Genomic DNA, 17,653 nt, shown 5'->3' on the forward strand with positions numbered 1-17,653 from the left:
GACAACCACTGCAATCTCCGCAGCCATGCTAAGTGAGTCTGACCCCACACCGCAGCTCGGCCGTGCTGCCAAACAACAGTCAAGGCAGTCTAGACGAGGCCAAGCGGCGACGAGGGCCTCCCGAAAGCTCTTGTAATGTAATGTACAAGGAATTTGGTGTGGTTTCCTCGTAGCAGAGAGGAAACGCATGAGTGAGAGTGAAGAGGGAGCGAGATCCCTGCAGAGGTCAGAGCGTGTCCGCGGAGGTGTCAGGGGGAGTAAATGGGCATGACTGCAGAACACGGGGTTATACCCACTCTTCTCCCTCCGCCTTCTCTTCTTCGCAGGGGTGCCTTCACTGACTTGTCCCCGAGCGCTTCCGAGCGAGAATCAGCACGGCTTCCCTTGCATGCCACGCAAATTGGAACAGGAAACGATTGTCAGCTTCAGGCGAAATCACCACCTTATTAGAAAACAAAAGGTAGATGTGACGTGAAAGAGGATCTCTGGGAAGGATGGAAGGAGTTGCATGTCGACAGATCAGACCTGTTTGATGACTGTGGAGGTTGCTGCGCGTTCTCTGCACGGCTGGCTGAAGGCTGACACCAGTATCAAGGCCCATGAATATTCAGTGACCAAGTAAATAAGGCAGATAGCACTTGACATGTTTAACACAGACCTTTGGCACCTTCCCTCTAAAAAGCCAACAAGGTGAAGCAGGAGAACAAATATGTAGGCCGTTTGTGGGCGGCAACAATCCCCGCTGATGAATTGGATGGTTTTTGAACAAAGAAAATGAGCTTCAGTGGGCGAGCTACATCAAAATAAGCCGGACGCGGGAAAACAATCAGATTTCCTCTATGGGATTTGAGTTGCTAAACTGCTGTTTTTTGGAGAATGGCATTAAAATAAAGAATATGTGGCATCATGCCTTGCAATATGCTGACATTTACATTCTTAGAAAAACATGTTTCCCTCAACGATAATCCCTGCTGGTATCAAAATGCTTGCTCTCTAAATATTTACCAACCCAGAGTCACATCTAAAGCCTAACACAGGCACCTTGAGACTTCCTTTTTTTTCTCCAAGTGTTGTGTCCCAAAGGAAATGCAGTGAAAGCACTACAGACTATCTTGCAAGTGAGTAAACTCTCTGAGCACACAACGCATTCCTCCAACACCTCAAACAGCTCTGAGAAGGAAAATATATCTGCCACCAACAAACTGCACTGCTAAAAATCAGAGTGTGAGAGACGAGCGAGCATTCATTTTGGTTTTCCTTAGGCAGTTTTTTTTACGTACAAAAAAGGCAGACAGTAGTAAATGTATTACCCTGACAAGAAAAGTAATGTAAATATTGACACTTTGATATTTATCGCTTAGGCTTATCCACTGGACCTGTCCAGGTAGAGCCATTTAACAGCTGCTCAGTATTATAACAGGTGGAGGGGTTAAAGGTACACTCTGCTGAAAATCTATATTTTAAGTATCAAATACTCACAGAATGGTTGGCTTTGTAAATTCTGTACTTCTTCCTTCAAGGACGTTGGAAAAAGTGCAAGCTACAAGCCCTTTTGAGCCACTTTTTAAGCTAAAAGATTGGGTGATAATTCCATATTAATATAGAGTATACTGTTAGTTCAGGTAGAGTGCTGAAGTTGTGCATCATACATGCCAATTGACAATATAACTCGAAACTTCTCAATAGTTCTGCAACAATTATTTTCATTATCATTTTATCTGACGATTATTTTCTTGATTAATTAATTAATAGTTTGGTCTATAGAAGATCAGAAAAATAATTAATATACCCATCACAATTCCATTAGCCCAAGTGATGCCTTCTAAGATACACATCACGTAAAAGATTTTAAAAAAAAAGAAAAGAAAAGCAGCAAATCCTCACAAACACTATGATTTTTTATTATTCTGATATTGATTTCAGCCTGATTTGATACTCACAAAGAAAAGCTTTTGGTGGAGTCTTCCTTTAATGGGGTTGGTTAGCAGCACATGATCCCATAACTAAACACACACATGCAAACTCATATATGCAAACTCTTATATAAACAATATGAGCTGTCAATAAAATGTGAACACAAATGGGTCATGCTCGGAGCACTACCCAGCTGTGTTTCTTTCCGCAGCCTTAGCAGGGACACAGCTTCCAAATGAACTGAGAGGTTGTGTAGCACTCAACACCATACAAAGTCCTGCGCACACACACACACACACACACACACACACACACACACTCACACTCACACTCACACTAACCTCCACTTACCACCACCCACACCCGCTCAGTGCCCCCTGCCTCCTGATAAGCTGGTTTGCCAAGCTTGCCAGCGCCGCTGATGACTCCGTTTGCACAACCGCTCCATTGTTGCTGTGCAGAGGGGACAACTGCACTTTGGACCTTTCAGTGGGGAAAGCCTTCTATTTTGTTTCCCTTAAGGGCATCCACTGTGGTTTATCTGCAAGCTGCCGACCACACACACACTTTAAACACTGCATTAAGGATATCTAAGGATAGAAAGCATAAACAGTAGCTGCTGCATATCCGGTGCTACTGCTGTTAAATACTGTACAGTCAGTTTGCTGGCAGCTGATTTTTCCGGAGCTTAAAAAGACTCATAAAAGGCAGCTGAATTATCTGGGTTGCTGGAACCTGATCCACTGCCGGCTGACCTTTTGCGCAAAACAATATTAAAACATAATAGTTGGGCTGAGTTAAGTGATTGCAATTTATGAGTCCATTTAACTACATTCAATATTGGATGACAAATGATTACCTCGGTGAAGTAAAGCTTACACACACAAAAATAACCCCGCCACGCAAAAATAGAGAGCTTTATCAAACTTAACAATCGGCTCAGTGTCTGTCTGCTGTGAGTCTGGCTGAGCTGAGGGCTGAACAGAATTTTAAAAATGCATGACAAGACTAGAAGAAGGAGGAGAGGTTGCATATTAAATATCCACACATATCCTCCTTTCTTTTGGCTCAAGCTCCATTAAGCTAAAATTGATGTGGACTGAATAGATGTTGCCTCTGAATCTGGTCAACTGGCCAAATGGATTAAGTGTATCAAATCCATTTTCCTGAGTGCATTGAGTTAAGTGTCAAAATGAAACATTTTCAATGTAGCCCCTTAAGGTCCAAGATTTCTTCATCCTGCTGTAGAACAAGCTGCTTACCCTGCAAAAACAGGCTGCAACACATCGCTAAATGTGGCCCGGGCTTTAAATTAGCCTGACACAATGCACATATTTGATTCACTGTGCAACCAGAAAGGAGCTACATGACTTTTAGGCATTCAGCTCAGACTATAAAGAAACAATGTAGCCTACTTTGCACACTCCTCACTGCTCTTTTCTTTTCAGCCACATCCTCTTGGATTTTATGACTCTGGTTAAAATGCAACCATTAAATATTCATGTGCGAGGGCTTTCACCCGTGAAGCAGTTCCCACCCCAACCCCCACCCCTCTCTCTGAGCTTTAGAGAAAATGAGAAACTTTTTTTGATTTTAACTGACAGGAGCTAAATATTAAAAAAAAAGAAGCTTTGGGAGTTCAGCAAAGTGTAGACTACTCCTCTCCAATATCCTACTCCGTTGATATGAGCCTCGCCTTCATCCTTATTGTTCTTCAATTTTAACAGAGTAGTGAGACTCTTGTGGGGTGAATTAACATGACAATACAAACTGTGGAGATTAATGAAAACAAATAGTAGCTGAACAATGACACGATGAAAATTGATGGTTGACAATCATCTCAAAGAGAATTATGTGGTCTCTTTGAGTCATCAGCAAACATGCATCATAAACTATATATTGCTCATTAATTTTTCACTTGTTGTCTTGGCTGTTTATTATGCAAAACATTTCCTATCAGCAGCAAAAGTAATGACACAAATAATTCATACGTTCCCTCTTAGAACTCCTGGCACGCTAAAATCCATAATATATAGCAAGTTAGAGCGTCTATAAAAAGATTAAGGATGAAATTATATCTTCAGGTATAGACAGTAGCATAAATAAGGCTGAAATGTGATTTTCCTGCAGTGAACATTAGGGAAATAGTTTGAGGCTTTATTTGCGTTGATGTGATCCGCATACAAACCGAGGGATGCAACATTCAGGGCTTCTCCAAACAAGCAATTTCATAGACAAATGAAGCAACTGCTGAGACATGCACCCAGTCTTTGTGCCAAAGGTGGCAGAACACATGTATGACAACTCGGCACCGTAAGTTGATTTAACTGCCGAAAAAAGTCACAAGGGGGAGAGTAAAATGAAGCCTTACAATAGCGTTGTTGTGTGAGAGCAGTGGAAGTGCGAGCAGCATGTCAAGTTCATTCATTCTTAACTAATCTTTTTCGTGATTTGTGAGTAACGATTTGTGCCACTCACCAATGAATGAGGGACTGAGCTAATCATTCGGATATATGTGAATAATATCAGCTGCCAAAGGCAAATGTACAGTCAGTCGTTATCTGTGTATGAGAAGCATGCAGAAGCGATCACTCTTTCATCAGTCACCAGAACGTCTCTCCTGTTTCAGCATTGAGCAGCTGATTGAGATGAATCCATTTTTCTTTCTACTGCACCAGTTTGAAAGATGCCACTTGCCAGAAACAGAGTCAAACTTTCCGTCGCTGCTCATCATTGTCTTTGATCCCAGACAAATACGAAAACAAAAACTGGAGGATGGCTTGTGAAACACTGAGGCTTTTCAGAGGCATTCTTCCACTCTTGGAAGGCTGCCTGCTCTTTTGAAAGGTTTTTTTTTTTTCTTCAAAGCAATCGCCGGTGACATTACCCATTCTCCTCCCAATTAAAATGTATTGAAAACATCCAGGAAACACTGTACGGCTAATATCTCAACTAGCTTGTCAAAAACAAACAAATACAGCGATCACAGGGACAAAGAAGGAGCCCTTCTCCGGCCTTTTGAGTTTATAACAAGCATTTAATCCGCTCTAATGATTTACAATATGGGAAGTCAGGCAACATTTACTGTGACAGATAGAATGGGACCCAGCATAAATATAATTACAGCTCACATGATCTTCTCCATCTCCGTCCTCCAAAGAGTCTGCCGATGCCACACAAAGAGGATGCAGTATACGCAGCCTTGAGTGATTTTCTTTTTCAATTTGCTCCTGAAAACTAGCTGATGCCATAAAAATAACAACAACAAAGCCACAGTCAAGTATCATGGATGTATCAGTAGCAAGGTATTGATAGCTTTCTTAAAGAAACATCAGCATCTAATTGGAGAGTCCATTTTAAGGATGGATGTTTTAAAATAGGGCTGAAACAATTATCATTAACAAAAAAATCTGCTACTGTTGTATTTAACGTTTTTTTCTGTGCAAAAGTTCAAAAAATTAACTGGTTACAGCTTCTCAAATGTGAACATTTGCTAGTTTTTTTTGGTTCTCTGTGATAGCAAATTAAATATCATTATGGACAGACAGAACAAGACATTTAAAGATGTCACCTTGGACTGTGAGATGGATATTTTTCACTATTTTCTGACATGACAATCAAGATAATAATGTCCAGATGAATCAATAAAGAAAACTTATTATTAGTTGTGGCCTCACTTTAGAATATTAGAAAACAAGAAAACCTAGATCAAAAACATCAAATCAATCCGAGTCCTGCAACTGAATGACACTTAAAACAAGTAAAACAAATCTGCCAGTGAAGTCTTTGTCTATCTTAATTTCTCTTCAAAATATCATTGTGAGTGTTTGTATCTTGACAAAAGAACGAATAAAACAGGTTGCTGCACTTGAATGTAGTAAAATCTAACTTTTTTTTTTTAGAATTTTGAATGAAAATACTATTATAAGTGTATTTGAAATCATATTACAGCACTGGCGGATCTTTGCACAAAGGACTTTAAAGGCAGACAAAAGTGACTTGATAAGAAGATTATCTGCAGTTGAAGAAGCATAAAAAGTCAAAATTATGCAAAGGAAAGTGGCAATATGAAAGTAGTTTACAAAGTCGCCAAGCAGGCAGATTTCTTTGCCCAAAAAAACAATAATTGTAAACTCTGTGAGAAGTGGCAACACATTCTCCAAAGAAACCCAGTGGGCTCAACCCCTCCTCCGGCCAGTCCAGATTAGGTTTCACATTCCTACCTCTCGCACACACACACACGCACGCACGCACGCACACACACACACACACACACACACACACACACACACACACACACACACACACACACACACACACACACACACACACACTTTTGTTGAGACATTTCTGACCTCAGACTATTTCATCTCACTGACAATATTTACACCAGAAGTCAAGCACAAGGATATCTTCTCTTGTTCTTTGTCCAAGATGAGGAGGATTAACCCCTCCCTTCCCTCACACACACACACCCTTCACCTCCATCACGCTAATGTAACACACATTACTGAAACCAGCCGCGCACTGTGTACGTCCAAGGATGCTGGGCCCTCGTGTGAGCTCTCTCTCTCTCTCTCTCTCTCTCTCTCTCTCAGGCACATCACGGGTGCAGCCTCACACCACAGCGTGTGTGACTCAAACATGCCCTCCTTTTAGAGCAGATGGTCAAAAATAGCGTCCGCCGTCAACATTTTTGTAAGCCGTTGGACCCGTTGGGCCACACACCATTTGCCAAGAAGTAGGGGTGCAATATATGTGTGTGTAAAAATAATCTGGTCAGTTGCAGCTTCTCTCTGTTTGATACTGACAAAGTGAGAATGCCCTGTTGTTGAAAAGAGCTTATGCAATCTGCATGTATAAATAGGAGTGTGAAGTGTGTCTGCATGTGTGTCTCGCTGTGTGTTTACATTCGGACAACACTTCCCAATTAATTTGAATTAATCAGCAGCACTAGTAGTCATTATGATATGTGTGATTACTATTAGTGTGTGAAACATTGTCTCGCCTCTGTTCATTTCCCCGAAGCCACCGCTAAAGTTGGGACCGGCCACCAGCCACCGGACGAGGGAACATAATGAAACAGACAGGACGTGTTTACAGAGGAGTTATTTAAAATCACCACTGGGACGGCATCGCACGTGGCCACTAGCCATCATTTTACACACTGTGCCGATACACAAATGCATGTTTTATATCCTGAAAACACTCACAATCACTTAGAGACATACTCACTAGTAGCTGTTAACCCTTTGAACCCTGGGCATGCCATTTAGTATTACGTTCAGAATAAGTTAGGGTACTCAGACATTCTCTTATTTGAATTATATTATACATATTATAGGACACCTTCTATAAAAAACGGTTTTTTTTGCCTGTATGTCCACAAGTATTTAACACACAGCACATGTCTGTACACGAAGGGTAGAGGAGAGTGTCCCGGAATATAAGAACCATGTTGATGAGATGTGCTATGCCTTAGCGCTGTTGAGAGCAGTAATAGTGTAAATGGATAAATAAAAAACTGGGGGATACAACTAAGCCCAGTTTTTTATGTCTGTTTGTTTACATTGTGGCAAATCTGTCGTGTCGTCCATCTTTATGGTTACTAGCAGTTCCTGTTCACACTACAGACAACAATCACCTGCGTTACTCTGACACTGAAGAAGGGGTCTAAACTTAAGGATCAAGTTGCAAGGTTCAATTTATTCATCCATAAAAACATGGAGGCTAAAGTGCTCCAAACCCAATTAACCAATTCTGATTACAAAACATAACAAACACATACAAATAAGGTAAAATCAACAAAAATTCAAGGCAGATCTATGGACGTTTATCCAGGATCTATCCAGGATAGATAACAGAACAACACATTCTCACTCCCGACGTGTTGAAAAGCGACTCCTGGTCAGGTGCATTTGGTGTTTGTTATTGACACAAAAAGTCTCCTCTAGCATCATATATAGACGCGCTTGGACGGGACTCTTAGCATCACTTTTGACGCACTGGGTTCGGACAAACGTTTAACTGACATGCGGCACAAGAAAGGACAGTTAGGTTTAGGAAAAGATTGTGGGTGGGGTTGCAAAATGTACATTTCAGTGACACACGTGACAAGAACAAGACACGAACTCCGCTCTCCAGGGTGAGAGTCCTGTGTTGTTTGACCAGCCCAACCAACCTCCTTGCGCGGATTTTCGGTCTTTCATACTACTCGCTACCGTTTTCTCTTAACACTACGTCATCTTACAGCGCCGCGGTCAAGCTGCTGCTATGCCCGGTGCATTCCATACAGACGCTGTTTTATACTTCTGCGTCAACTCCACGCCGTAGCTACGCCGTCGCTCCTACGGCGTCGTGACCCTTTCGGATTTCTGCGTTGGGGTTGCTTTGCATCGCGGTGCATTTCACTGCTATAACGCTAGGGGGTGTGTGGCTTTTGCGAGGTGTCTGCCAGCCAGTTTATGTTATGTTAGCAAGCAAACTTTAGCACAACGGCCCACAAAGTACTGCTTGCTGGTGAAGTGCTAATTTCAAAACGTTACTGACATATAGACACTTTACAAATGGATAACCCCGTCATTGTAACCAAAATATGTCTGAGTTTATTTGCAAAGCTTATGTCAGTGAACTAGCATGTTGCTACTCCCCAAAGTAGGCTGCTTGAAACACAGACTATCAACACACAGGACGAGTAGACCAATCACAGTCCTTGCGGTCTGCGTCGCCTCAACGCAAAGTTACAAATTTTTGGAGGTGCACGTCGAGCTACGGCGGTGGGCTCGGAGGGGGGCTTGGAGGGGGGTTACTCGTACTCCGTCGATTTGACGCAGAAGCATAAATCAGCCTTAAAGGGGGATTTTTGTGTCGTTTGCGACGCTGAGAGCCATTGACCAAGCGTCAGTATTTTACGAGTTGGTAGTGAGAATGGGTTGAACAGAAATACTGCTGTCACTGGAAAGAGTAAGACGCAGAACAGAAAGGGCCCACAATGCATCAATCGGATGCTAAAGGGTTAATGTATGCCATCCCATCCAGTGCTGAGACTCCTGTCATGGTCTTCTTTCAGTGCCCACAGCTGTCACGTTAGTGTATCAGCTCCGGTCTGTGATGCATGGCTTGCACCTGGTAACCAACCGCACACAGACACTGTGTTAGACTGAAGGTGCAGTGTAAGCTGACACACAGGCTGTGGGTGTGGTGTTACTGCTGTCTGCGCTTCATCATCAGTTAGACTGTTTTGTTTGAGCAGGAGAGAAAAGTCATAAATCTGAACTTCAGTAAACAGATGCTGTCACATTGGGCTCTGGGAACTTGTGAAGGCAATTTTTCCAATATTTTATGGGCAAAATACTAAACAAATAATCCAAAGATTGTTGATAGATAGACAATCATTATTTGCTGTAATTCTCACACAGCTACTGTACAAATGAAAGGATCCCGTAGCTTTTCCTAATGAACAATCTCTGCTGTTAGAAAGAGAGTTTGTATCACACACTTATGTTTGTATTTATCAGAGAGGGGACCAAACCTGACTTTGAGTTATGAGGTCACACTTTTCTCTGTTGTAGTTTACTTAGCCACAGTTGTACACAAAGAGCTCTGAAAACCAATGTTATAAATCAGGTTCTTTCTCTTAGCAACACAAAAGTTTGAACTACTGGTTATTTGAAGTATTTCCACGTACTTATTGTTATTTATTAGTATGTGGACTTTTTTATCTGCTGTGTCTTTTTTTAAATTTTTATTATGAGTGGGTTTTTTTACTGACCAATCCGCACAAGTATTCCAATGCGCCTGTACGTTGTTCTTGAGCAAATGGCAAAAATAAAAAAAACCTTAACCCTTAGCCCAATCAGAATTTAACAATATAGCAGCTTCTTCTATTGAAGTCTATTAATTAACGCAGGGCAGAATATAGTGATAAAATGCCCATCAGTGAATCCCAGAGCCCAAGATGATGTCTTCAAATAGCTTTTTTACTCAGCTAACAGTCCTAAAGCCAAAGATACTCAATGTTCAGCAATATAAAACAGAAAAGCAGCAAATCCTCACATTTAAGGAGCAGATTTATGACTTTTGGCGTGTCTAACTGTTAAATCATAACTAGTGATAACACATACCAAGTTTTGAAGTGCTTGTAAAAAGAACTTAGTGAACAAAATCAATTTCAAAACTATGTTAAAATCATTTACAATCAAAGCCTGTGAGATAAAAGCTATGAAGCTAGGAGTCATCTCAGGTTTTAGTCACAGTGACTATGCAAAAAAACAGGTGAAATGCAAAACAATATTTAAACAGAATCCTGTGTGTCGACATAAGGCAACAGACGAACGAGAAACGTGCAACATGTCGGGATTTTATCTACTTGTGTTTTACATCTTGATAGCAAACTTGAAAGCATTTGACATTTGTGTTTGGGGAGTGGAGTGGAGGGGGTAGGGGAGGTACGTTGCTGAGGAAAGAGATTACCCAAAGACCTTTTCTTTGAGAGCGAGAGAAAAAGGGGGGGGGGGCGGGGGGGTGGCGTTCCCTGTGTATTAGTAAATCCCAGTTAATTTTCCCTGTCAGAGAACAATGAGATATGGACCCCTGCGGGCTCTGTTGAATGTAATTCCAACACTTGCTCAGAATCACCTTCATTACTCATCAGAGGTGTGGATCTCTCTCTTAAAAAAAAAAAAAAAAAAACCTCTGGAGTGCATACTAGACGTTGTGATACATTCCCCCCCCACCCAAGTCTTTCCAGCGCCGTTTTTTTTTTTTTTTTTTAATAGTGAGATTACACCTCTTGAGACGTTTTCACATTTCCAGAGCAGCTGCTAGTTTCTCTGTCTATACGCTGAAATTTGAAGAGGGCAAACATGTCTGCCATGCAACACTATCCCATGCTACAAGACTTGACAATCCTTCAAGGTCCCTGGGTTGGACCTTGTTTAATTTATAGAAGCTGAGACTTTTGAGAAGCCGGATGTTATTCATGATTCAGAGCCTTTCATTTACACTTAACACTGCTGTGCTGCGCTGTGACATCATCTGCTTATGTTTTTCACAGCATGTCACATTCAACATGCATGAGTCTGCGCCTGCTGGGGGCCTCAAAAGCTCCAATTATATCCATCGCGGGTTAAGACTCCCAGATTGAATCTAGGTATCATGTCGCTGTCTAACTCACCTGTTTAACTCCCAAACCATGCTCACGGTAACAAACGTGAAAAAGTATTTGTGTATTTGAATTGCATTTTAATTTCTTATTTAACTTAAATGCCATCCCATCCAGATCTTCAGGAAACCTGAGCACAAATAACTTCAATCCACAATAATTCTGCATATAGTTGAGACTAGGGCTTAAATTTATGTTTGTTTTCATTATCAGTTACTTTGCTCAATTAATTGTTAAGTCTAAAACATTCACAATGTCTCAGAGCACACATTGATGTCTTCAATTTACTTGTTTTATCAACATTTATCAAGAGTCTAAAACCCAATGGCATTCAATTCATAGTGAAATAACAAAGAAAAGCAGCAAATCCTCATATTTTAGAAGCTGGAACCAGAGACTGTTAATTGAACAATTCATCCACATTCATCCTTCCATATCTTCCAGAACTCTGTCAGTCACTTTGAGCATAAACAACAAATCCTGCTAGAGCTGCAACTGTTAATCAATTAGTTCATCGGCCGATTGACAGAAAGTGAATCGGCATGTGATAATTGAGAAATTGTTTAAGTCTTTTTTTAGGCAAAAATGTCAACATTTGCTGGTTCAAGCATCCGCAATGTAAATATTTAAAGCTTTTCTTTGTCATACATGATAGTAAGCTGAATATATTTGGGTTTTGTACTGTTGGTGAGACAAAACAAGACATTTCAAGATGTCACTTTGGGATGTGGGAAATCATAACGGGCATTTTTCGACATTTTACAGACAAAACGGTTGGTCGTTAGCTACAGCCCTAAACCCTGCACATAATTGATATTTCAAATAAAGAGGGGATTTTCCTAGTGTACCAAGCAGGCGTGGGATCAAGCCAAAAATACAGTATTTAGACCTATTAATCACGATATGTGAGTTTTCTGTTCTGGCTAACTTCCCCTCCAGCATGGCTGCAGCTGTAAGAGGAGGCAGGCCTATTGTTCAGACTAACAAGGGGCGCAGAGGTCACTTGCATTTTCACAAGAGCTTTGCTAGAGGGGTTGGGGAAGTAGCCGACACACAAGTCTGTTTGGTATGGATCTACACTAAAGCTTTTTCTATGAAGTCACATCGTTCCCAGTCTATTATACAGGGGGATAGATTAGATTAAGTGAGATTATGCAGAGAGGGGCTCCCTAAAAAGAGCAAAAATAACACACTCAGTATTTAGCAGACGAGTCAACAGTGGGATTAAGCCAGAAGGACACGTTCAAATCCAATGCTAATATGCACAATGGTCATCCTTCCACAGGCTCAACTTTTAAATGGTCTTAAATGTTGTTTCTTCAAATTGCTTAACACATTTCACAAGCTGCAGCAGCTGCAGAAATCTGACTTTTATTACCATATTTTGGTCATAAAGATGACATTAATCTACAATTTAACAAATCTGAAAACCTAAAATAAGGGTTATATTTCTTCTCTCCATCAAACTGTCATCCCTTCTGTCAAGCCCCGCTCTCTGCGCGTACAGTTTGTACAATAACAACTCCTATCACCAATGCAACCAAAAATATGCACAAAGTGTTGCACACTAACATGATTAAATGATGTGTGGTCTGGCGTCACTCCCAGCACCTCTCCCATCCCTCCCCTCGCTCTGTGACACACACACACACACACACACACACACACACAGATTCCCTTTCCCTGAGCTGTGTTTTGAAAATAGAAGTTTCATATTAACAGTCAACAGTCAAGCTGACAGGTACAGTCTGGCCATTCTCTCTATCATAAAACCCCTCAGTGGATAGCTTGCACAGTACACGTTACTGCAGCTCTGTGTCACCGAGGTGGAGCGTCACAAATCATCACAAACACACACATGAGGAATGCAGAATACCACTTGTGGGAAGAATACGGTGTTGTGATGTGAACGGAATGCTTATTTTGTTATTCTGAGTGGTGGACAAAGTATTCAGTTACCTTACTGGAATAAAACTGACAATACCACAGTGTAAAAATACTACATTACAGGTAAAATTACAGACGTGTTAGCAGCAAATCCTACTTAGTTACAACATTTGAATGCTCTAACTACTCAAAGTGAAGATAATTTAAACTACTTTATATTGTTTACTGATGGGAAGTTTAACCGTGGTTTCTAAACGCGGGGGTCAGGAACCCTCCAAGGGGTGTAAATCTGAGGGGTCTCAACATGAATAATGGGATAGGAAAGAAATAAAAACTTGTGTTTTTTAATGTTGTGTTTGTAATTTTACCTGTAATGTAGTACACAGTTATATTTATTCAGACAGTTTTTTTTTAATATATATTGGATAGTCATGCTCAAATGAGAACAGTCTGAAGTTAGAGGGGGAAGCCACTCTTGGATTGAAACTCCTGCAACTTGTGACAATGGGTTGCAAATACATGTTGCATCATTTGAAAGGATTCACAAACCAGAGACACTCAAAACAGCGTTCTTGCACTCCATGAACGTCTTTTGGACTGACTGTGAAAATACCAAAATCCCCCAAAAATCCTGCACACTGTCGATCACTCGTATCCGCTTTATTAACACCGTTTTCTGTAACATAGTATCTTCACAAGTGATACATTTTTGGTTCTCGTACGGAGGATCACAAGCCAAAAGGGTTGGGAAACACTAGGTTTAATCTATAAAAATGCAACATATTTCAAATGATCACCAGTTTTGCATGTTAAATCTTTATCTACAAAGTAACTAGTAACTATAAATCTAAAACAAATGTCCAAAACTACAATATTTCTCTCTGAAATGTGGTGGAGCTTGCTTAGATACTTTCCAACACTATTTATCCAAAACAATCTCACTGCCCGATATTGTCAAAATAACCCTTTACAGTGTTGTGATCGCTCTCAGGTAACATATTTATAGGATTATTAAGACCCAAGTGCTGTTTTTGACACCAAACTAAACCTCATGATTAAGCTACTACAACCGCCCACTGACACACTTTCTGTTCAGCCAGCACAACGCTTGCCCTGTTCTCTCCTCACTCATTGAAAATAGCCATACCAGCACAGTGATTCATCCCAGGAGTTTATTCTCTTGAGCAAAGACAACACAAAAAGGACCTTGAGCAAAACCAACACAAACCTCCCACAGGCTCTGATGCAGATGAAGAGCAGTCGGCCGCTTACTCGCTCGCCATTTTTCCTGTTACAGCTTAAGAGGGCTGTCCATACGCAGGAGATGCTCGCCGCAAGAGGAATTCCCAAGAAGAATCAATAACATTATGATATTATACACATCTAACAGCCCTGTTTACCAGCTACTTAAGCACACATTGTTGGTTAAAGGCTGATAACCATTGGGAGAGGGTTTGATGCAGAAACTGGAATAAAATGTTTGACAAAGCAGTATTTATCTCATTACTGTTTGGGTGTCAAATGACACGGCACACTGTGTTGTATTTCAAGAATATTTTCAAGACAAAAGGAGCATTGGATGCAGTGTACAGATAATATTTCAGAAGGTGAGTGCGGCCAGTTGAGACACACCGCTCTCCTCACAGGCAGGCCGGCATACTGCTGGAGGTAATGAGTCCTCTTGTGTGTCCTCTCTGATCTGAGTGTTGAATAATTTCCCATGTGGCACAGCCATTTCCATCTTCCGCCTTTACTCCACTTCCACTTTTGCTCTTACCTTGTCAGGTGGGTGGAAAGGCGAGAGCAAAACCTCCAACCCTGCACTGAAAACGTGTTGCCATTGTCAATCCACAGTGCCACACACAGACCTCAGACTGGCTGCAGTCCAGACAGAAAGAGATTTGCTCCAGTGTTTTAAGAGATATATGCAATTTGATTTACAAAAATAAAAAGTAAAGCTTTGTTTTTTTATATCTATTTTTAGGTTCCCTAATCTGTGTCAGAAGCAGCTCAACGTCCTTTTACAGTTTTATTCTGCCTTTCTGTGTGCTGACGCCTCTCACTGGTCAGGAGGAAACTCAGAGTTAATAAATAGTCTACTTCAGCGCCCAGACACACGTGCTGGGTTGCAGTTCTCTGTTTCAATGTGGCTTTTGTTTGACGGCTGGTGTTTCAACATCCTCAACTTGAATAGAAGAAGGTCAGCCTGGTGGGGTCTGCCCCATGGTTATTCAGGAGCCCAACCTGGGGGCCCCACAGAGGTGGGGTGACTGGGAAGGAGGAGAGAGGACAGAAAACCTCCTCCTCTGTCTGACACACCACCATAATCTATGAAGGAAGCCACGGAAAGTTTGAGCAGAGCTCAATCAGCGTTTAATCACACGTGGCATCGAGTGCTTGTAAATTAGCTGAAAGGTGGCCCAGGCAGGGGTTTGAGTAAAGAGCAATCAAAGGACCAGGTGCAAGTCCAAGTTTGACATCATCATCATCAACATCATCATCTTGACACTGTATCTGAAAGTTTTCAAACCAGCTAAGTGTAGAAGCCTGTCAGGTTGAATAGCTGCCGGCAGCAGCTATTAAACCCAACAAGACCCTCAGATTACATGACATGAAATATAAACAAGCAACTGAGGCTGCTAAATAACTGGTGTCACCACAGAAGTTTTACACAACCCTCAGCAGCTGGGTCCAAACTGTCTGCTGCGCGGGACAAATTTGGATGCTGCAGCAGCTAAAAGCAGACACGAGGAGAATGAACTTTTCAGCAACATAACAAAAACAGGAAGAGCTCTCCTGGACATCTCACCAGAAAAAGACGAGAAACATCTGCATGTTTGTGTTTGCTTGCTCGCTTGATGCTCCCACATTGGGATTTCCAGAAGCATAAATACAGTGCATGTGTATATATGAGAGAAACCCTCTCCCTCTCTTTCATTGACAGTGGCTAGGAGGCAGATCAGGGAGCAGGGTCTAGCTTACTTTTTCCACTTGGCCATGCTTTTTGCTTTCTGGACAGATGTACAGCAAGTGAAAATGAGCCCAGGTCTATATGAGAGGCCCCCTCAATCTGGTTCCATGTTCAGACAGCAGGAATTTGGGGAGTCAACTTGTTAAACCCTTGTGAAGCTACAGCAGCCAGATAACTCTAGGACATAAATACACTGATATTTAATAGTAGCCTATACACGTGTGCTGATGTTAAGAAACTTCAGAAATAAACACTTGACATGCCATTTAATGAATATTCCGCACAACAGTGTAGTGACCGCTGTCACCATGTCCACAGTAATTCTGCAGCCTGCATGTAGCACCGATAAACCCACATTAGACAAACCATGTGCTTTGTGCACATCAGAAGCCAAAAAGGTAAAAAGCAAGGGCTACCTCTACCACACACACACACACACGCACACACGCAGGCACACAGACACACAGACACACGCACCGCGGCATGATTCATTCTGCAAGCAAAATGCATACAGACTGCTACAATGTAGCCTCCAAGCCCCAACGCTTTGGAGATCAACGCGGCATCTGTTACAAACGAAATGCACAACCTGCTTAACAGCCCGGTTCAATCCCAACGGCACAGAGCAGTGTGATAGTAAATCAAAAGATGCGGTTTATTATTACAGGCTCCGACGTGCTCCTCAGTGCCAGTTCAAGTGGTCACTCTATTGTTGAGAAACAATCTGAGCCAAAGTGGAAACAAAACCTTCCCGAGACAAGAGCCTCGCAGCGCGACACCGGGAACAAGCAACGTTAAGTTTGCAGTTACTCACCGGGTTATTAAGCGAAGAAAGTCCTCGGTAATTTTCGGCTCTTGTTTTTAAATATCTTCCCCCCTCACGGCCACTGAGAATGGGCTCAACGTCAGTGGGTGAGTAACTGAATAGACTCGGAGAGAGCGCAGTAAGTTGAAGTGTCAAATTACATTGGCTATTCTATTACCAAAGGGACCCATGCTCGGTGGCTGCTGACAAAATGTGTCGCGGATTTTGACGCGGAGAAGCCATCAGCAGAGAGCCGGGAAGTGGAGCCGGAGTGTCGCTCAGCCAGCAGCCATCTGCCTACACTGGATCTGCTGGAGCGACCCGCTCCGACTGTGCTACCACCAAGCGGCTCTCGCATTGTATGGTCATTATTTTGATTTGAGGGGATTTTTTTAAAAGCGAGTAGGCTACACATTGCTGACAAGTGGTTCCACACATTAAAATGGAAATTGGGCATGCTGGGTGTTTTATTTTGTATCTTTATTGATTCAGTTAACTTAACGACATATAGGCTAATGGTTGGGCCTATTTATTGCGATTAAAAATGAATTATTTATCACAATATCATAATAACGTTATAATAAGTAATATTAATAAGAAAACACGGCTTTTTACTATAGTAATATTTAAGTAGGCTAAATTAAGTATATTTAAGTAGGCTAAATTAAGTACAGGCTACTAGTAATGGATAAAAAATAATTTAAAAAAAACCCCACAAAAATGTAAAAAAAAAAAATAGAATATAGGCGAAAGTAAAATAATAACAAATAATGATAATAATAACAACAATTATTATTATTATTATTATTATTATTATTATTATTGTAAAATAAAAATAACCAAAATATAACAATATTGTAGGATACTGATATTGGGTATGGTATTGACAATAGCAGCATCATGAATCCTTAGT

At 41.3% G+C, this 17,653-nt stretch overlaps 1 protein-coding gene across 5 annotated transcripts in view; it reads right to left on the bottom strand.

Annotated features, from left to right (window-relative positions):
- Window positions 1–17,009, bottom strand: part of LOC116061113 (zinc finger MIZ domain-containing protein 1-like) — a 109,802-nt gene extending 92,793 nt beyond the window's left edge. For 3 of the 5 annotated variants that reach the window (XM_031315023.2, XM_031315024.2, XM_031315022.2), the window contains exon 1: window positions 16,750–17,009. The gene's annotated coding sequence lies outside the window, so the exon portion shown is untranslated. The remainder of the gene's footprint in view (window positions 1–16,749) is intronic. The other 2 variants (XM_031315027.2, XM_031315026.2) reach the window with 1 other exon arrangement.
- Between the last annotated feature and the right edge of the window lie 644 nt (window positions 17,010–17,653).

This window comes from Sander lucioperca, chromosome 22 (assembly GCF_008315115.2).
Source record: "Sander lucioperca isolate FBNREF2018 chromosome 22, SLUC_FBN_1.2, whole genome shotgun sequence".
NCBI classification, from domain to species: Eukaryota; Metazoa; Chordata; class Actinopteri; order Perciformes; family Percidae; genus Sander; species Sander lucioperca.